Genomic DNA, 21,978 nt, shown 5'->3' on the forward strand with positions numbered 1-21,978 from the left:
CTAGGTTAAATGCTACTTATCGGTCCAGTAAGATGAGACTGAGAATGGAAAATTGGATTTAGCCACATGGATGTTGTTAATGATCTTTATAAAGTCAGGTTTAGTGGAATAGAGTGTGTTTTAAGAGTGAGAGAGGAGAGTGAATGTACAATAGTGGTTTCAAGGCCTATTTCCATTAAAAGAAGGGAATAATTAGGACCATGGAAGTGGGACCAAGAAGAGATTATTTGAAAATATGGAATATAACAGCATATTTTATTGTTAAAATCTAAGAAAAAAGGAAGAAGTTATGATGAAATAAAGAGAAAGGAAAGTTCCTAGAGAAGCATTATTCAGCAGGAGAGAGAAGGTTATGATCTAATGCTCGTTTTATTTTGCTGTGACTGCAATTCTATTTATCTTTTCAAATATTTATCTGTGAAATTTGTGGGGTCTCATGTAATCTCATTTTTTTCCTGTTTTTCACAATATTTTCACAATAATTTTATGAGTTATACATTTTATGATGAGAAAATATTATGTTCATAATGAGTAGGAAAGCATTGAGCATTTCTTTAAATTTTGTATTGCATCCTGTTTCAACAGATGTAAAGCAAAATGATTAAACACACAATTGGTAACTACACAAAAATGTCAGATGGAAGGTGTTCCTTCTAAACAGTGGAATGGGTATGGTGTTCCACCTAAAGTTTTCAAGAGTAATAAAACTAAGGATCAATCCTATACTTTTGTTTACCATTTTATATTTAATATCATTCTTTACTGGGTACTTATGAGCCAAATAATTCAGCAGAATCAGGTTGCAGAAATAGTTAATGCTATGGTCTGAATGTTCGTGCTCCTCCACAATTTATACGTTAAAATCCTAACTCAAAGGTGATGGTGTGAGTAGGAGGTGCCAATGAGAGGTGCTTAAGTCATGAGGTCACAAGTGTACAAAACAAGCTCCGGGCACCCCCATCAGGTAAACATATAACCAGAAGTCTGCAACCAAGAAGAGGGGCCAAACCCAGTCATGTGGTCCCCCTGATCTGATTTTTCAACCTCCAGACCTGTGAGCGATAAAATTCTTCTGTTTCTAAGCCATCTAGTGTATGATGTTTTGTTACAGCGGTCCAAACTGATCTAAGACAGTTAATTAAAAGAAAAAACAAACACGAAACTTTAAGACTGTTAAAAGGCCTCAGACCCCACTCATACACATGGAGGTCACAAACTTAATGACATACACACACTACACACAACAAAACACACAACAAAATACATGCATGAACACACACAACCATGTGTATCCATGCACACACTCATGCACACTTTATATGTGCACACACATATAAAGATACGTATACGAACACACACATAAACATCTATAAACACAGGCATCCATATGCACATGTACACAAACACGAAAGTATATCCACGCACACACACACAGATACACGGAAGTCTGTCTAGTTCTCGTTTCGGCTGATGGTCTTTGGTTTTCTCTGGTGCTTCCTTTTCTCACATATCATTTCCCACGGGTTTGTGCAAATTCAGATATTATCCTGAATAACTAAGAGTTTCACCGAGAACTTCCTGAAGTGACACAAATACCCAGGCTCCAAACCAGAGACAAGTGAAATTAGACTAGCTCCTGGACTGAATCCTCAAACAAAATATCTTCACAAACCACTACACTGCACCATATAGGGCACGAGAGGCCGGCAGGTCGCTCGGTCAGAATTTCAGTCTAACCAGTCTGGTGTGTGGTCCCTGCGGAACGAGCACAACAATCTCTTGATATTTACTTATGTCTAATATGTATATTTTTCTGAATGTTTAAATAAAACACTTTCTATTAATTTGTACATAGATGTGAAATATTGTTCTTTTGATTTTTTTCTCCCTATCCATTTTAAATCATGGAACATATAAAAAGGTGTACATCAGGCACTGATTTGGTCCTTTGATTAATACTCATCTTGCAGGGGCAAAGCATACAATGTAGGTGATGGGGTTGTCATCTCCAACTTGTACGGGTTCCTCAACCAAACACCATCCAGTAGCTGAGTAGCAGAGAAACAAAGGCATTAAATTATATTTTTTCCGCTAGTGATCTAGTCTTTTGGCATATATCCATGCACTGGTAACTTGCATTAAATATTATTTAAAGAATGGTACAAAAACAAAAACAAAAAAAATCAGAGAGTGAGCTGAGTGCAGGAGCAAAATAAAAAAATACGGTAAATTCTCTTGTATGTCTATGATTTTTCAACCTCTGAAATATGGTAAATTCTCTTGTATGTCTATGATTTTTCAACCTTTGAATACAATCATTATTTTCCATTTATCACTAAACTACTCCATGTACTCTATAAAAATCATTCTGAAAATAAGACATGATTTGCTTTTTTTTTCCAGAAACTTGAAGGATACCTTACAGATAACAATAAGAAAGAGGCATTTCAGGGGTACCTGGGTGGCTCAGTGGGTTAAAGCCTTTGCCTTCAGCTTAGGTCATGATCTCAGGGTCCTGGGATCAAGCCCCACAACAGGCTGTCTTCTCATCAGGGAGCCTGCTTCCCTCTTTGTTTCTGCCTGCCCCTCTGTCTACTTGTGATCTCTCTCTCTCTCTCAAATAATAATAATAATAAAAAAATCTAAAAAGAAGGGGGCATTTCAGCTGGCATTAGGAAAAGTTTTGATGTGAATGTATGTTTACAAATATGTATTATATATATAATTTATATCCAACATCACACACGTGTATATTTGCGTACATAGGTATCCAACATTATTAAGGCGGCTATCCCCTGCATCAAAAGCAAAGCTCTCTCTTGAGTCAATAGTCAGCATTTTGCAGCCCAATAGATACCAAGATTCAAAATGCATACCCCATACAACCTCAATTTGCTCTTATCTTCCCCCTGTGACTTAAGGGTACTTGGGCATTCTATGTCATAGTGACACACACAGTTCTTCCCAGGCCTCGCTGTTTCGTTCTTCAACCTATTGCACTTTGGAAGTGACAAAAGCCACTTCCCGGGGAACTATGAGACAGTCTCTCAGTAAAGAAGGTCTATTTCCCTGCCCCCCTCCTGTCCCAAATTCCATACTCATGACACAGAAGCACAGTTAGAGATGAAAAATATGGTTCATTATCTTGGTAGCGCAGAGAAAAATGTTATGGCTTTATTTAGCAGTTGCTTTTATGCTTTTAAAAACATGTTAATTTCATTTTTTATGTAATTGTGCATTAAATCATCTCAGACAATTGTGTGATTTGGAAATAAAAGTCCAACAAAATAAGTAAAAGCTATAATGCGGTTTTATCCTTACCGCTTTTTGCAGTCTGTTTTTATGTTTCTCAAGCATTAGTGTCTCCGCTCCTTCCTGGGAAGATTAATCTGGAGGCTCGTAGAGACTCTTGTCTTCCTGTCTTTAGTTCTGTTGGTGCTCTGAGATTTTCCCTGTGGTTTGTGCATCTACTACTCATGAATTATCAGCCCCCAAAATGTTGGGACTTAGAAAGCCTCATGATCCTTTATTTGACATCCTAATAGGGCCACCAGGTGGATGAAGGCCTCAACCCTGAGGGAGAAATATTAGAGACCTAATTGCCCCAAGTAAAATTATGAATCTCAGGCTACAGACAACACTGTACTCACCACAATACTGGTGATGGATTTTTTGTTTTGACTAGGTTATAGGCAATGGAATATATGCAAGGTAATTCAGCATGTTTGGGAGATTTTTTCTTTTACCTTAAAGAAAAGTCGGTCCATTTGACACACAGCATCTTCTATAGCTCCTACTTTAAACATATTATGTAGGGGGAGGCATTCTGATGGAAGTTAATGATGGATTATGATTCTTGAATGTGGACTCTGTGTTATGAGGTGATCTAAGATTAATTTCATAAATGTTAATTTTCTTCAAATCTTTCTCAATATATACAAACAATCAAACTCTTTCGTCTTTCTTTAGTGTGTTTTCACATAGATTATTGTTGTAAGGCATTTCACTTCCTTTAAGGCAGCATGCACTAGTGCTATGGTTGTTATAAAAAAGTACCACAGGCCAACAAGAAAAATTTACTGTCTTAGAGTTCTGGAGGTTAAAAGTCCAGGATCAAGGCACCACAGGGTTGGTTTGCTCTGAGGGCCCTGAGGGAAGGACCTTCCTGGCCTCTCTCCTTGGCTTGCAGATGGTCATCTTTTCCTGCTATGTTATCATGCCATCTCCTCTCTAGTACACTTCTGGGTCCAAATTCCCCTTTTTATAAGGACACTAGGCTTATGGAATTGAGATTCACTCAAATGGCCTCATTCTAACTTAATTACTTTTTTTTTTAAGATTTTATTTATTTATTTGTCAGAGAGAGAAAGCAGAAGAGAGAGAGAGAGAGAGAGAGAGAGAGAACAAGTAGGGGGTTGGCAGACAGAGGGAGAATCAGACTCCCACTAAGCAGAGAGGCTGACACAGGGCTGTATCCCAGGACCCTGGGATGATGACCTGAGCTGAAGGCAGACACTTAACCAATTGAGCCACCCAGGCTCCCCTAACTTAATTATTTCTTAAAGGCTCTATCTCAAAATAAGGCCAATTATGAGACAATAAGGGTTAGGACTTCAGCATATGAATTTTAGGGAGACACATTTCCAACCATAACAGGATGTGAAACAGTTTTTTGGTGTCATTCACCCAGCTTAAAAATACAGCTTTCTAAAGACTGACATTCTGAAAAATCACTAAAGATTAAAAGATTAGCTTTTCCTTTCACAATTCTAAACTGAATTTGATTGTGACCTGGGTAGGAGTATATATAAAACAAACGAGCAAAATCACTCTTAATTTACTTGCAGTGTATCCCTCAAGTCAGATATATGTATACGTATGTACACATGCTCTAACCCATGCAACCACCAAGTGTGTATATATAACCAGCACTGAAATTAACTTCCCCCTGAGGCTACTAGGAAATGTCAATCAAACAGCCAAACTTTCAGAGTTTGGTAATTTACCTGCCTGGGAGCTTTTGTATTCAATTTATTGTTAAATAAAACAGTCAACTTGGTAGCTAAGTTAGATTAACAAATTATAATAAACTTTTTTTTTTTGGCTTAAAAAAGGGTGAGCTAATATTCCTGATGTATACATTTCAGAGAGATCAAAGATTTTGGGAGATTATTTGTCTATAACTATTTCAAGTTGAGCGGGAGAATAGGAAGGTGACCACAGGCCTGTTTGAATGAAACGGAAGTATGAAAGGAACTTGACTTAAAAACTAGTAGTGGTTGCTGACAATAAATAAAAAAATAAAAAATAAATTAAAAAAAAACAACTAGTTGTGGCCCCCCTCTCTCTCGGCCTGCCTCTCTGCCTACTTGTGATCTATCTCTCTTAAATAAATAAATAACATCTTAAAAAAATAAAATAAATACTAGTAGTGGCTTTAACATTTCTTTTGTTAACATTTAATACTTTATTAGGAGGAACTGATGTCAGAAGCCAAGAGTAGCAGAGAAAAGCTGTGGGCCTCAAGTTTAAATGTCTTCCATTTGACCCATTTATACCCTTTTTCACTCTTTTAAACACACACACACACACACACACACACACACACACACACACACACAGCTGATTTAGCCAGCTCGTCTCCAAAGCCCATTTATATGATTATTCAGCTGAGTCCACCATTGCTCCAGTAAAACCCTGTGGTTCTACTCTCCATTGGGGCTGGGGTTGGGGTTGGGGGATAGTGTTGGGGGTGGGGAGGGGAGGGTAGGGTAAGAGTGAAATTTCTCGAAGGCCACCAGAGTCTGATGACAGCCTTTAAATATTTATTACTATTGGTATATGCAGTTAGGTACTGGTGGGCTAAGTGTTTCACATATATTATCTAATTTAATCCTCACAACAATCTGGTAAAGGTGTGGCAAAGGAGAATTCATAGAGATTCAGTGGCTGGGTAGAGATATAAATATACTAAGTGGCATTCCTGTGGCTTTGGAAAATTTGACAGTGTCAAAGCGGAAGAAGCTGAATTTAATGTAGTACAAGATTTCCTTTCCGAAGTTAGGTATTTCTTGAGGAAAGGATATTCCTCAATGTAAGTAAGAGAAGAGGGCCGGATATTTTCATTTTATTACATTGTAGCTAATACTTCTTGAGATGCTATTGGTTGCCAGACACTGATCTAAACACTTTATGTATATTGCCTCATTTAATTTAACTCTGAAGACAGTTATACTATGAGATAGATTCTACTGTTATCTCCAACTTTCAGAGCTTAGTAATTTTACTTAGGTCACACAGTTAGGATTTCAAGACCTGGGCTTAATCTGCAGCCTGTGTCATAACTACTATTTTACTATTGGGCTATATTAGGATAAAGTAAGCTTTGTTTGATTAAATAACAAATAGGTAGCTTGACTTAACCATAGGATGTGTTTATAAAAATTAGAATATGGTGTCCAAACTCCTTAACTGAAATATACATTAAATGAATGACAGTAGTATATAATTTAAAGAAATCTGGAAAAAAAATCTGAGGTTTGAGCAACTAAATTATTCATAGGTTATCATGGTATTAAAAAAGTGGAAAAAAATCAAACCCCTCAAATCTTAATGATCCTATTAGAGGAGGACCAAGATTATGACACATACATATGAATGAATAATATTAAATCATAAAAATAGCAGTTACAAAGATTTGCAAACAGCATGCGAAGCTACCCCTCATAAAGTTTTAAATGAAATTAAATATTATTTTTAAAGTAAGTTTTTAAATATGTAGACGTATTTGAAAAAAAATATGGAAGGAAATATATTGTCATGTTAGCAGGGCTTTTTCATTCCCAGATGGATAAATTTAAGGAAGTTTTCCATTTATACTTTAAGGAGGTTTCCATTTACAGTTTGTAGCCTCTTTTCAAATTTTGTATCAATAGCACATATTACTTATGTAATCAGGGACAAATCACATTTATGAAAGATAATTCTAGGCAATGAAATATTTTCCATAACTAAAATAACCATCTCATAATTTAATGTGCATCCCATGCTCAATAACAGAAGTCAGTAAACCTTTTCTGTAAAGGTCCAGATAGTACATATTTTAGACTCTCAAACCACACAGCACAATTGAGGATATTCTGCAAATACCAAACAAGAAAGAAAACAAACGTCCTTGGCATTTATGGACAAAATTCAAAATACAAGACTAATACTCAAATATAATTTTTTTGGTAATATGCGTCTACTAATAAAAAGACTGAACTTACTTTTGAATGTGTGTGATAACATTTTGCTGAATTGGGGTTCAAAGTTAGCACTCCCTATCATCAAAGTTTATGGCTCATGTTTGTCTGTTAATGCTGATCTATAATGAGATTTTACATATTTCATCTTTGGAAATGGCTTTCTGCACAGATAGGTGACACATGTGGTACTTGAAACACTGTCGAGTTGTAAGTGCTTCGCTGCAATTTACAGTGCGCCAAGCAGCGAGGGCTGCATATGGTCTCTGTCTCAACTACAGAACTCTGCCTTTTGTAGTAGGAAAGCGGCCGCAGACAATATGCCAATGAAGGGGTATGGCTGTGTGCCAATAACACTTTATTTATGGGACATTAACATGAATTTCAAATAATTTCCACGTGTGACAAAATATGCCACTTTTGAATTTTAAATAATTAAAAAATGTAAAAAGTTAAAACATTTCATAACAAAGTCCTCTAAATGAGAAGACAAATCCATTTTTAGCTAACGGACCTTGCAATAATTGGTGGCAGGCTGTATTTGATTTGTGAGCTGAAGTTTGCTGATCCCTATTCTAGAAGCAGGCATGCCTCTCGTAAACTTCATGTGACAACCGTCTCTGACAGCATTGAATATGTCAACATATTTTTTATAAAAAATTAAGATGCCTTTATGTAAAAATGATGTCTCTAGCCTCTTGATGAATGAATTCTTTTGTGGGTAAAGAAAGGACGCAACCAAGTAGAGAAAAATAACAAGGAGTCATTCCAAGGGAAAGGTCTATAGAATCAGAGAGAAAATCAAGGTTCTGATATCCAAACTTGGTATTATATTCACCAGACTGTTGGATATTTTCTTATGCAAATTCTGGGTTGTCAGAAACTGTGCTGAGCAAACCCATTATATTAGCCTTTTAAGAAATAACATCAAATATTTAGAATCTTAAACACAAAATAAAGCTACCAGGCTAGACAAATTCCATTTCCCTATTTTATGTTCATAAATTGTTTTTTCCCCTGACCAGCTACTTGAGGCCTTAGCAGAACACAAGAGATGTTCTAAAAGATTAGTCAGAGTGTTAAGCAGGAAAATATCTGATGGAAGCTTAAAGAAGCTGAAAGTGGTTAAAATAAATTAACTACTTCTTTCAACCATATCTTTTGTTCAAAGTTCCCCAAAAAAGCAATGTATGAACTATCTACAACAGAATCATCAAAGTTCTTCATTAAAATACAGATTCCTGGGTCCCAGGTGTTTTCAAAAGAACTAAATTTGGAGAATTAGAGCTTCAGAAGTTGTTTCAGGCAAATGCAATATGGTTTTCATTTACAAAGCATCACATTTCTAGATTTTCCTCTTTAGTAATTTTCATACATAATCTGTCTCTTTTACTCACCTCCTTGGGAGGTGTAAAGTTAAAAAAAAAGAAAAGACAATACTTTGAGAAGGAATTTTGTGCCTAATAAAAAGGTGTACATCCTTATGAAAATTTTATAAGAAGCAATCAATGCTTATTTCAGAGAGCCATGTGTATGATGCATATCACGGATGTTTTCTAATCGGTGTTGCAGAGGGAAGGAAAGTGAACAGTCAATTAAGGTAGGTACCCAGAGAAAGCCTCAGGTTAGGATGGAAAACAAGACACAAGTGATGACTAGAGTAAGTGTTCCAAGTCAAGGCTTATCTACTAGAGTGGTCATTCAAAAGTACACAGCAGAGAAAGGAAAATTTGGAGCTAATTACAAAATGGGAACTTGCCTAATTAGTCCAGAAACTGTTCAAGACAACCACATTCCTTCAAGGGTAGTCTGAAATACTTGAACTACTTTTTAAAAATTCAGATTCCTGTAATCCTCTCAGACCTATTGACTCAGAATCTCTGAGGTATGTCCTGAAATGTATATTTTAAACCATCTGATCAGCCATGTATTAAAATGTGTTAAAATAGTCTACCCCTTGGGCACATGATTGCATTGTTCGTTTTGAGTTGTTAAAATCCTTTAATTTATTCATTCAACAAGCTGCTTGGAGAACTATATGGTCAAGGACACCATACACAATAAAAAAATGAACTTGCAATATTAGCCTTAACAAGTCCAAAGTCTAGTAAGGAAATGTAAATAAATTGGCTATCACAATTCAGAGTGATAGATGTGACATCAGTAAATTCAAGATGCTAAGAAAACTTTTAAAAGACTAAGACACAAAAAATGTTATTTTCAGGTAGGGTTCACTTTTTCTTTAGGATACTAAAATCTATTCTTTTAAGATGGGTTTTTCTAGGTAATGATGTTTTTAACCCAAAATTATTTATTCATGACTGAAGTCTACCTACTTCGACTTCTCTCTGAAGTTGTCTCTCAAAAATAATCTATGAACCTCAAAATTTACCTCAAAATTATCTGGATACAGATGAGTCCGTTATTTGACTCTTATTTTGAAGGTTTAATCTAGTCTATATTTTTGCAATACTGTGAAGATAAAATAAAATAATGTCTATACAAAGGTTAGCACAGCACCTTGCTCATAGAAGCTGTTCAATGAACAATGGTGGCAACAATGAAAGAAAGAGAGGACAGGAGAGCCAGAAACTGAGGGATTTGAGGTTAGAGTGAAACAAACAAATCAACAATAACAATAACAACCAATTGGGAACTCATATAAGAAAAGTGAAAGAGGAAGGTAAAAAAAAAAAAAAAAAAAAAAAAAAAAAAGTAAAGGTTACTCCTAAATATATTGAATAGCTTTACTTTTCTCATAATTAGATACAGGTTTGCTTCTACATTATGTAATACAGTAGCCATGCGATCCTCTCATTGACTGAACAGCCATCATTAGAATAAGACAAAATAGAGTAACCACAGAAAGGTTATTAGTATTTCATCTGAACTCTGTAAATGTCAAGCCATATAGGGCTGGTGGATGGTGATAGGAAACCCATTTTCAGTTATCACATGTTAATGAAGGGAAACAATGTGCTATCTACAAGGACAGGGAAAAACCCAGAATGAGCAAAGTCCAGAGTCTATGCAGTTTTCTACATTTCCAGCCTCATTAAAATATGCAGATCATATCATTAGGAGACTGTTTCCTGGCAGAGCCTTTTCCTAGAGTTCAGTTGAAGGCACACATTGGCAGTTGTTAGTACAATGATTTTACCCACAGCTATATTCTTCTATGTAAAAACAAACAAATAAAAAAGAAGACAAAGAAGCTGAAGCTGTTCTCACAAGCCATGTTTTCATTTAGAGAATTTTTTTTCAGAGGATGAGTCTGTATTAAAAAAAAAAAAAAAAAGCCATTGATGCTTGTTTTGTTTTACCAAAAATATACAAGGACCTTATATTGCAGCTTTGTATTTTCCCTGTTTAATGGGATATATTTAATGGGATAACAGGCATGATATCTAGGTTTAATTCAGCAAAATGATCAAGAGTAGTTACTGAATTGAACAAACAGTATTTCAAAGACGTCTCTGACCAACCTTCAATCTCAACCCAGACAAAAAGCATTCTAGGTGTTCATCTCAATTCCTTACTTCTTCCACATCTTTTATTTCTTCATTATTGCCTTGGTTCCTTCTTCTCTCCTTTGCTTCCTTACTGCCTTTCTTCACTGCTTCTTAACTTGTTTTCTTTTCCTTCTTTCCTCCCTCCCTCCCTCTTGTCCTTCTTCCTTTCCTCCTTTTCTTCCTCACTCTCTTTCTCCTTCTTTCCTTCCTCTCTCCCTCCCTCCCTCCTGCCCTTCCTTACCATCTATCAACAACCATCTTATGTGTGGACAAGGCGGGATTTAAAAGAATCTTATCACAAGCCTAATAGAACCTCACAAATGGACACTTTTGACATGAATGCCCAGTGCAGGTAACCACTTTGAACAAAGTTCTTGACTGAATAGAAGTACAGAATGCTATTAAGGAGATGACTAGGTAACCAAAATTATTTTGTGGATATCAACATTTAAAAGTGTAATAATGTCAGAATACACATAAACAGTGGGTTTCAGCTATCATTATTATTATTATGAGGTATAAATACCATTTATTTAGTTTCTTCTGTCAGTGGTTTTCCCTGAGGTCAAACCTATTATCCTCATAATGTTTTCAAATTATTATCTTTTTCACTAATGGTGCAAAAGCATTGGAGGGTAAAACTTCTGGTGTCTTAGTATGAATCAAGGCAGTGGCACCAACACTGTGTTTTGCATCACCATCTACTTGCAGGGAAGAAATAGCAGTCTCACTGAAGATGAGATGGTAAAAATATTAATTCTATTAAGTTTACACCCTTCAATACATTTTGCAGTATTCTATGTACTAAAATGGCAAGGATACATGAAACATTTTCTGCTAAAACCAATAATAGTCTTAAGGGAAAACATTTGTGCAATTGTGTGATTTATGAGCTGAACTACTACTACTACTTTTTAATGTAACATTATTTTTACTTAAAATAACTACTGAAAGACAACCTATAATTTTTAAGATTTGCATATTCAATGGATATTCTCTCATTCTCCAGAAAAATGAATGAATTGACTTAGTCACTTCAAGGAAAACAACAGTAATAGTACTTACTGCTGATAAAATTCAAGCTTTCAAACAAAATTAGCATTGTGCAAAACTTGAATGCGCTACCACGAGCACAATAGCTTTCTAACACTTCAAACATATCGCATTTTTCCTCATGAGATGGATGGTGATATTTACAAATGTGATTTTTGACATTTTTAAATGAAATGTGTCCATCTGTGAAGATCGGCACATCTCAGTGAACCACTGTTTTTCAAATGACCAAGGCATGGTGTCATAAGTTATTATATTAGAAAAGAGATCCATTCTGACTTTAAAAAAGGTCAATGGATTTTAATAGAGTAAAATAATTTATTAGTATGGCTTCAAAAAGATTCCATATGGTAAATAACTTTTAAGGAACTACCATTTGTTGGGTTTCTGTATAGACTAAGATAAGAATATTCATAATTAATTGAAAAAAAAACCTAATAAAAAAAAGTCTCCATTTCCTATCTACGTGTCTGTGGGGACCAGATATTCTTCACTGGTTCAGCCAAAGCAATGAACACAGCTTTGTTAAGTCAAGATTAAAGATATTCAGAAAGAATAAAACAATGTCATTCTTCTCACTATATTGTGTGGAAAAATACTTAGTTTTCATGAAGTATGTTTCTATTAACATGTAATGGGTTTACGGTTGTCATTTTTTAGTTAATAAATGAATAAATAAATTTTAAACATTTCTCAGTCTTAGTTTTAAATCAGGAAATATTGGTAGATATAAGGTACATAAACGAAATATCCAGTGTAAAGGGCTTTTGTGATGACTAAATTTTTGAGTGATGCTGTTCTAGGCACAAACAATATTTTATGTATTTAGTTCTTTAACAGTCTAGATATTATTTAAGTTATATCATCTGCATTAAACATATGTCTAAACATACCTAAGTATAAGGTAAGTCACCACCAAAAGTAATACCACTTAGATAAGAGGTGTTGTGTGGATTCGTGCTCACAATTTTTAAGGTGTGCTCTATCAATTACATTACCTTTCACAACACAATATACCTGGGGAAGATACATTAGCCTGAAACATCTCAAACTATGCTAGGTTTTCAAACTTTTGAAGGTCTGCTAACTATACTGGAATCAGGTTTAAAAAAAGAGCAAAAATTTTAGAAGAATGTAGATTTTCCCAGAATTTATACAGCTTGCAAATAAGCATGACAACAAATTTTTTAAATATCTCATTTCAAAAACAATATAGCAGGGCACCTAGTTGCCTCAGTCGGTTAAGTGTCCAACTCTTGATTTCAGTTCAGGTCATGATCTCAGGGTCATGAGATCGAGCCCTGTGATGGGCTCTGCACGCAGCAGATTCAGCTTGAGAAGCTCTCTCTCCCTCTCCCTCTGCCCCTGCCCTCCATATGTGCATACACACTCTCTCTCAAATAAATAAATCATAAGAAAAGACAAAAAAACAATATAGTAGTCACTCACTATGAAGATAAACATTTGCTTATCGAAGGAATGAAAAAACTGAGCTGTACTGGGTCTTATGGCTTGGAATAGAATTGACACTGCACATGAATTAATGAACTGCTATATTCCCAAACCTTCAGACTGAGGTGAAGGTGCAAGCTCTGAAAACCTACAATAGGTAACAAAGACACAGGTACTGAATATAAAATTGAAATTATCTCATGGATACGGTATTACAGTTTCAACAAGTATACAGTACAATTGAAATTTTGCATAACTAAATTAATAAAGAATACAAATGAACATTTGACTATTTCATCTATGTCTCTTAACGTTTGCATGATACGCTTGGCCAAACACATTTTTAAAATTTCATTATTTGGCAAACAGGGCGGTCTTTTTCTTGAGATCAATTTATATCCAGGATACACAAGATTTCTAATCCTTTACAAATCTTTTGAAGGAAAAATAAATTTCCAGATGGGAATCTGAGAATCAGAGTGTTTGAGAACTGCACAGTTAGACAGCGTAAGTGGGATTGGAACCTAAGTCCACTGCAAAGCCAAGGATCTTTCCATATGGTGACGTTCAGGAAGTATGTCCTATGGCCCAGGGACTGTTCTTACAGAACCTGGTCTACACGTCATTAAATTCTCACATGAACCCATGAGATGGGTAACACTTTGGCTCTACTTTCTAAATAAGAAAACTGATGCAAGCAAAGTCACAAGATCAGTAATTAGCAGTGAAGACATTTGAACCTACTCTGATTTCAGAGTCTATATCCTAAGGTTTTCCTTTGTACCACCTTCTAAAATCTGCTTGATCTCACTGCCATTACACAATCATTTCTATGAAACAAGTATCAGATGGGAACTTGTAAGTCACTTTTTTCAAGGACCTAAGTATACACCTGTAAAAGTATAGTAGAAATGGCATTTTTCAATATTAAAAACTTAATGTTTAGCATGAGCTTTATTTGGTTCCTAGTTTACAAAAACAACAACAACAACTTGATATTTAGCTAAAGTTAGGAAGACACCCTGAGGGAAAAAAGTTGTATGTTATTCAAAGTGCCAGGTCACGCCTGGGATGAAGAGACTCATTCCTCTCTTCATAATAAACAACCAGTAAATACATATACACATATACTTTGACTTAGTTATCTTTTTTACTTAGTTATGTATGTGATGATGAGTGATTCTCTAAGTCCCAGAGATGATATATAAATAGATATCCTCACAACGGTAAGTCTATGCAGGTACACAGCTTGAAAGCAATGATAAAAATAGTAAGGCCTTTTATGTTGGAGCGAGTACGACACAGAGGTGGGAAAATGGCAAATGTTAACACACCCATGACAGTGAGACCACCCAAGAACTGAAAAGCATTCAGTTTTTGGTTAATGTATTTGTTTTCCGTCTTTCAATTCCCACTCCAATTTGTTTATTGTCCAGTGGGGACTCAGAGAAGTTATTAAATTCCTCAAGGTCACACAGAAAGTCACGGCTGCTCTTGAGAAAGGGGCTTGTACATTCCTGAATCCCAGCTAGGTCCTCTGGCTTCCCGCACTGGATGGGTCCGTGCGGACTGAAAGCATGCTCTTAAGCAAATTCCAATTATGGTTTATTAACTGCACACGTAGCATTTATCTTCCAGTTTCTAAAAATAGCAGAACCAATTAAACTGTCTGTTTAGCACTTAAGGGTTTTTTTTTAACTTTTAATTTTTCTCCAGATAAAGCCTTTATAGAAAGATAAATGGAACATTACAGATATGAAGGGAAGGGAGGAAGCCATCGCTTCCTGTCACTGCCACCATCTTCTTTGACCAGCCCTACAGGGCAATAACAGCAAGACCTTTTTTGCTCCTGAACTGATACTATAACATCCTCGGCCAAGCAAACCAACCCATTTTAGACATGATGGATAGTAGTGAAAAATTTTTATTCAAGACAGTTGTTAATTTGAAATAAAAGCCCAACAAATTGTAATGTTCTGTCCACTGTCAAAACAAGATTAAACAATTGTGGCAAGAAAAATAGCAGGCTGGTAAAAGGAGGCTTCAGAACAGTATTTTACTTTACATTTAAAACACTATCTATAATTCCCAATCAGAGGTTAAAAAGAGAGAGAGAGAGAGAGAGACTTAATTTGGTGAAAACTGTATAGAGAATTACTACTTCTGAGATGTTTCTCTTAAGCCTGTCTTTTACAACCATCCCATTAAAGAACTGTATGCCCAAAGGAGGACCACAGAGGGTTGGAACTGGAATTTCCACACCAGATGTCTTCAGGGAAAAAGGAAATGCAGGAATCATTAGCTCCAAAAGTTAAAGGGAAGATAGCGAAATAAGAGACATCAGTTCTCAATGTGGGGGGTTTACCATCAACTTCCAGAAACCATAAGAGATCTACAGAACAAAAGATGGGTGAGCAACCAGGGTCTTGGCTGCTTTGCTGGGGATGGAGTTGCATCTCAAGGAAGAGATTCTTTAAAAGTGAGGCTCAGACAAAGAAAAGAATTTTCTTGGTATCACACTGCTAGGACCCAATCCACAGCCTCTCAACACTTACTCTAGTTCTTTCTCCACTTTACCACAATGCTGGGAACCGGATGTTCCTTTTTTCCCCTCCTCTGCATTTTCAACATAAAACCTCTTGCCTTTTTCACCGTTGTAGGTACCAGACTCGCAAGTCTATCACACACCCCTCCCCACCTGCCAAGAGCAGAAGCAACCTTATAGGCTGCATGCATACTGTATCGTTCATTACTCGGTTCTGTTGAATGTGTGTGGTAATTATTTGACACTTCGAAGAGGTGACAACCATCATGAAATAATAAAATTACAATTATCTTATCAAATTTAATATTCCATAGACATCAGAACTGAAAATTTCAAATCAAGAATGCCACTTCCCTGGAGCTGACTGAATTCACATTCCTACAGGAACATACACTTTGCTACTTTCATTCTTAGTTTTGTTATTGTATTAATTCCTTCTTTCCCATCGCCATGCTCTTCGTTTCTTTTACTCCTCTTTAGAAAAGTACTAAAGATCCACTCCTTCTTCACAAATGTTCAGAAAATCGCACTTAATGGGAAACGAGGCTGGCCCACACGCAAAGGGACAACAAACCATGACTGTACTTACAAGTCTAACTCTCATATACCCCGTTCTCCCTTAATGTGTATAACATAGCAAGGCAGAACTAATGCCGATATACAGAGGTGGACACCATGGAGAAGCAGTTTCTTCATAATATGCACTACATGCTTTCTGGGTTAGGGAATCCACACCAAAGAAACCAGGTACATTTTTTTTTCTTTTCTTCTTCTTCTTCTTCTTCTTTTTTTTTTTTTCCTAGAAAACTAAGGCCCAGCAATTCTAAATAATTTGTTCTGAATCACTCAGTGTTCTAAGGATGCAGCAGAAAAAAGAAGACAGCATCTTTGGCAATCAATCAGCTGCTCTTTCATTGAATTTCTACAACCAAACTGCCAAACAGTTTCCAGAAGGGTTTTCTTCAGTGGGGTTCCTTCAGTGAGCCTCTATAAATACTTTAAAAGAATTAATAGCTTCTGAATTTTATTATAGACTCCCTTTCTCCTCAATTGTGAATGGCTAAGCATCTTGTGTTGCTTCTATGTGCCTCCATGACAGGCAATGGGATATGTGATGACAGAATACCAAGACTGGGCTCTTTTCAGATTACGAAGTTACAACAACTCCTCAAAGTTCCCCTCCATAGAATATACCACCACTCTTAGGGCTATATTCTAACAGATTAGCTATAAAATACTACATTGCATTCTTTAGTCCTGCAGTTGGGGAGAAAAGAATTTAAGTTGCAAAACAAAATCAAAACCAAACCATATCAGTTGCTAATATATTTTAAAAGAGATATCCCTCCTCCCACCAGAAAAAGCGAAAGACAAGCTCTGTGAATATGGCTTTTAAGTTTTGAATGCCCTTCCTCATCTCTTATTATAGTCTTTGGCTTAAAATCTAATTGATCTGATATAAGGATTGCCACTCCTGCTTTCTTCTGATGTCCATTAGCATGGTAAATTCTTTTCCACCCCCTCACTTTAAATCTGGAGGTGTCTTTGGGCTTAAAATGAGTTTCTTGGAGGCAACATATAGATGGGTTTTGTTTTTTTATTCATTCTGATACCCTGTGTCTTTTGACAGGGGCATTTAGCCCATTCACATTCAGGGTAACTATTGAGAGATATGAATTTAGTGCCATTGTATTGCCTGTAAGGTGACTGTTATTGTATATGGTCTCTGTTCCTTTCTGATCTACCACTTGTAGGCTCTCTCTTTGCTTAGAGGACCCCTTTCAATATTTCCTGTAGAGCTGGTTTGGTATTTGCAAATTCTTTCAGTTGTTGTTTGTCCTGGAAGCTTTTAATCTCTCCTTCTATTTTCAATGATAGCCTAGCTGGATATAGTATTCTGGGCTGCATGTTTTTCTCATTTAGTGCTCTAAAAATATCATGCCAGCTCTTTCTGGCCTGCCAGGTCTCTGTGGATAAGTCAGCTGCCAATCTAATATTTTTACCATTGTATGTTACAGACTTCTTTTCCCTGGCTGCTTTCAGGATTTTCTCTTTGTCACTGAGACTTGTAAATTTTACTATTAGGTGACGGGGTGTGGGCCTATTCTTATTGATTTTGAGGGGCGTTCTCTGAACCTCCTGAATTTTGATGCTCGTTCCCTTTGCCATATTGGGGAAATTCTCCCCAATAATTCTCTCCAGTATACCTTCTGCTCCCCTCTCTCTTTCTTCTTCTTCTGGAATCCCAATTATTCTAATGTTGTTTCGTCTTATGGTGTCACTTAATTCTCGAATTCTCCCCTCGTGGTCCAGTAGCTGTTTGTCCCTCTTTTGCTCAGCTTCTTTATTCTCTGTCATTTGGTCTTCTATATCACTAATTCTTTCTTCTGCCTCATTTATCCTAGCAGTTAGAGCCTCCATTTTTGATTGCACCTCATTAATAGCTTTTTTGATTTCAACTTGGTTAGATTTTAGTTCTTTTATTTCTCCAGAAAGGGCTTTTATATCTCTCGAGAGGGTTTCTCTAATATCTTCCATGCCTTTTTCGAGCCCGGCTAGAACCTTGAGAGTTTTGAATGCATCATAGCATGGAATTTCAGATTCATTCTGGAATTTCAAATGGTCTACTGACATATTTGGAAGGACAATATTGATTGCATTGCAGCCATACAAAATAAGCAATTTGTCAATACAGATAAATATAATTTCTGTGCTTAATATCTGCTAACTTAATTTGTGTGTTGGTCATCATCTATTACTGCAAAACCTTTTATCACTGGCTTATTAAAGCTTTATTATGGTAGGGAATTTGAATGCCCATTTGGTTCTAGTTTATGCAGAAAGCTTTATATTAACCAATGACTGACACAGATAATCTTTCCTAGTGGATTGGGACTCCCTGGTCACTGTAATATTTTACTGTGTATATAACAGGACTTTAATGATTAAACTTGTAAAGGTCATTAATATAAACTGAGTCATTTCTAGAAAATATTACACGTGCATAGGCAGAAGTAGAAAGGAAGGTAAATTTATATACAAATATAAAATTGTAAGACTGTGGTGAAACAAAATACACTGGCAGTTTTTTTTTTTAAATAGAAAACATTTTTTGTTTAGGAGAATAAGCATAAGATTCCAGTCACGAATGCTCCATACCAAGTTGTTATTCTATATTGCTTCTTCTGATAAGCTAAAAAAATCCTGATGTCATATTTTTGTTAAAACAGTTTTCAACTGCCAATAAAAATGATTATAACTAAAAATGTAAAGAGCTAAGAACGAATAAAACCTTAACTGGCAATCAGAAAAATAACCAAAGAGTGATTTGTTAATGGCTAATGACCCATTAAAACTAACATTTACATCATAAACCATGAATGTAGGCACTTTAAAAAATGTGACCCCAATTAAAAGGTTACACACAAAAACAAATATTCTAGAAAGTGCCAGCAAAGCCATGATTTACTGTAATAGACATTCAGAGTTGTGTCTAACATATTTCATTTAAGCTTCAAATTTAGAAAATTGATTTATAACATTAATCTTACTTGGGAAAATAACAAATGCTTATCATAATCAGACTATAATTAAAAAACAAATAGTCTTGCAAGTCTCTTTTTACTGTAGTTTACAAGATGCTATTTCTACATTGAAAAATATGTTTTTTAAGTAACCATCAAACATGTTTATTAAAACCTAAGTACACAGACATAAAATGTTCATTTTGATGCAGTGTTAGGGCTAATCCCTAGTTTGATGATCTTCCTAACAATCTAACTTCAGTTTACACACACACACACACACACTTATACTTTTTATCTGCTGTCGAGATTAAACACTCCTAGTAGAGTGTCAGATGGTATAATTTGATTAGGATAGTGTTTAAAGTTTGTATGCAAATCCAAAGGCACTTCTTATTTTTAATACAGGAAAACAGAAAGTCAGAATTAAAGTTATTGAATTATTTGTCATTTGGGAGGACAGAGATGTTTACAAGTGGCATCATTTGAATATGGCAAAGGCAGACCATTCAACTGAGTAACAGAAACGTTTCCTACTACGGAAGTGTCACCACCTTCAAGTACTATTTGCTTGCTCTTTCTGTTCATATGAAATGTTAAGACTGCTGAATTATTTGAGTACTACAAAGAAAAAGTTAGAATGCATATAGCACACACTCCATTCAAGAATCAGTGATTCAATGTTTAGGTTCCTTTAAATTGCCTAAGTGAGAAAGTATTATCAGAGCGGTACACACTTGTACTTGAGGACTGACTCCATCACAGGAAGAGAATTGTTACAAATTTTAGAAGACGTTAAACATAACTGTGCGGATAGTTTTCTGAGATCTGCAGATTCTGGGTTTTCTATTTCCATAAATTATGAAAAAAATAATAATGATGCCCTCATAGGCAAACTATTCAAACTATCAAAAATATATGTAAATATATTACAGAGAGCCTTCTTATTTAGATTTTCAATATAACATAGACAGTTTCTGAATACATGGAAGTTTCTTTTTCCTTCTTTCCCCCATTTGTAATATTTTAGAGATCACCTTACGTTTAGCTTCTGAATATAGCATGCATAGACATTCTAGTGTTGCAAGGTAGAATATTATTACTCCTGAAAATTCTGGAACTCTTAGAAGCCCCGTGGGTACTCAATGGTGAGCTATCATTCTAGAAAAATTCCTGTAGTGAAATGTGAATAGAATAAATGCTGGTTTATGGGTTTATATTTCTGATCAAGGTCCTAGTGAACACAGAAATATCCATAAATATCAGATTTGACCAAATATTTAATCAACTTTAAAGTAGATTTCTGGATGCCACATTGTATGAAAATTGCCACCATACACATCAATCAAGCAGGGCAGTAGAATAGCTCACCACATAAAATTTATTTCAGCTGATTCAGTATCTTAGTATTCTATAAAATATGATCTTATCTTCATTATAATTTCAGCATTATTTTTGCTTTAATGACTATGAAATGGAACAGATACTTTCTCCAGGGTTCATGAAGTTTAGGAGAGGACCTATTTAGAAAGGGGGGGAATTTTAAAAGCGATCTTTGAAGTCTCCCCTGAAAAGGCACAGTATCGAATTTCTCTCCCTCAAATAAGAATAGTGTATCTTATTGTCCTTTCTTTTTGTACATTCTATTTTACCCACGGTGAGAATAAGCTTTAAGATTGTTACTGAACTCTTCGCTGAATCCAAAATTAGGATTTACTTTCTCAGAACTACCTAGGCACCCTCTGTTTCATTGCAAGCTTCCTGTCTCGATTAGAGTACATAGCATGTGGATAAAACTGGCAAAACGCCCTGAGTCCAAACTACTTTACTTGAGTCCCCATGTACCTGAGGCCTCCTTGTATGGTCAAGGGGGATGGGGATCCTCTGCTCAACTGAGAACCATTAGTGACACTTAACAAATAGAGTCAGAATTTGGCCAAAATGTGAATAAGTAATTTTATGATCCTGTAAGAGAAAGTTAACAATGCTTTTGAAGGATCACTTTCCATTAAAAACAGTATTTTTGGAAAATCGAAAGTCAATAATTTCATGTATGAAAATTTTCATACTTAGTTTTCTATTTTTACCTAACAGAAATAGTCAAAAATATATTTGTTTATATATTTGTGTATTTATTTATTAAAGATTTTATTTATTTATTAGAGAGGACAGAAGGAGAGAGCGAATGGGGGTAGGAGCAGAGGGAGAGGGAGACAATCTCTGGCAGACTCTGTGCTGAGCACACACCCCAACAAGGGGCTCGATCCTACGACCCTGAGATCAGGACCTGAGCTGAAATCAAGAGTTGGACACTCAGTCAACTGACTGAGCCACCCAGGTGCCCCAGGAATAGTAAAAATATGCTTAATTATTATTGGTAAATACATTCCCTGGAAGATGTCATCATAATGCAAGACATCAATGACTACTATAATTAGAATAAATGAGTTCTCAGAAACAGAAGTACACCAAAAATTTGTCACATTCCATTTATTAAGACACATGTAGGTTTTTGGACTCCACTGATTCAGTTTGATCTTTTCTATTGTGGGTATCAGACACTATGGAGCTATAAGTCTGGGTTTGGGTATAATGAGGAGTTGCTTCTCCAGAAACCAACTGAATTTGGAGCAGTGGGGCTGTGCTAT

The 21,978-nt window shown here is 35.7% G+C and overlaps 1 protein-coding gene and 1 long non-coding RNA gene across 4 annotated transcripts in view; both read right to left on the bottom strand.

Annotated features, from left to right (window-relative positions):
* TENM2 (teneurin transmembrane protein 2) overlaps positions 1-21,978 on the bottom strand; it is a 1,882,184-nt gene that overhangs the window by 752,227 nt on the left and 1,107,979 nt on the right. The gene's annotated exons all lie outside the window — the stretch shown is intronic.
* LOC309861317 lies at positions 1,864-20,409 on the bottom strand. Its single transcript, XR_014309865.1, has 3 exons — positions 20,373-20,409; positions 3,747-3,886; positions 1,864-2,048 (listed from the first exon to the last, which is right to left on the bottom strand). It is a non-coding gene; the product is annotated as an uncharacterized lncRNA (long non-coding RNA).

Source organism: Mustela nivalis, assembly GCF_964662115.1.
Source record: "Mustela nivalis genome assembly, chromosome: 3".
Lineage (NCBI taxonomy): Eukaryota > Metazoa > Chordata > Mammalia > Carnivora > Mustelidae > Mustela > Mustela nivalis.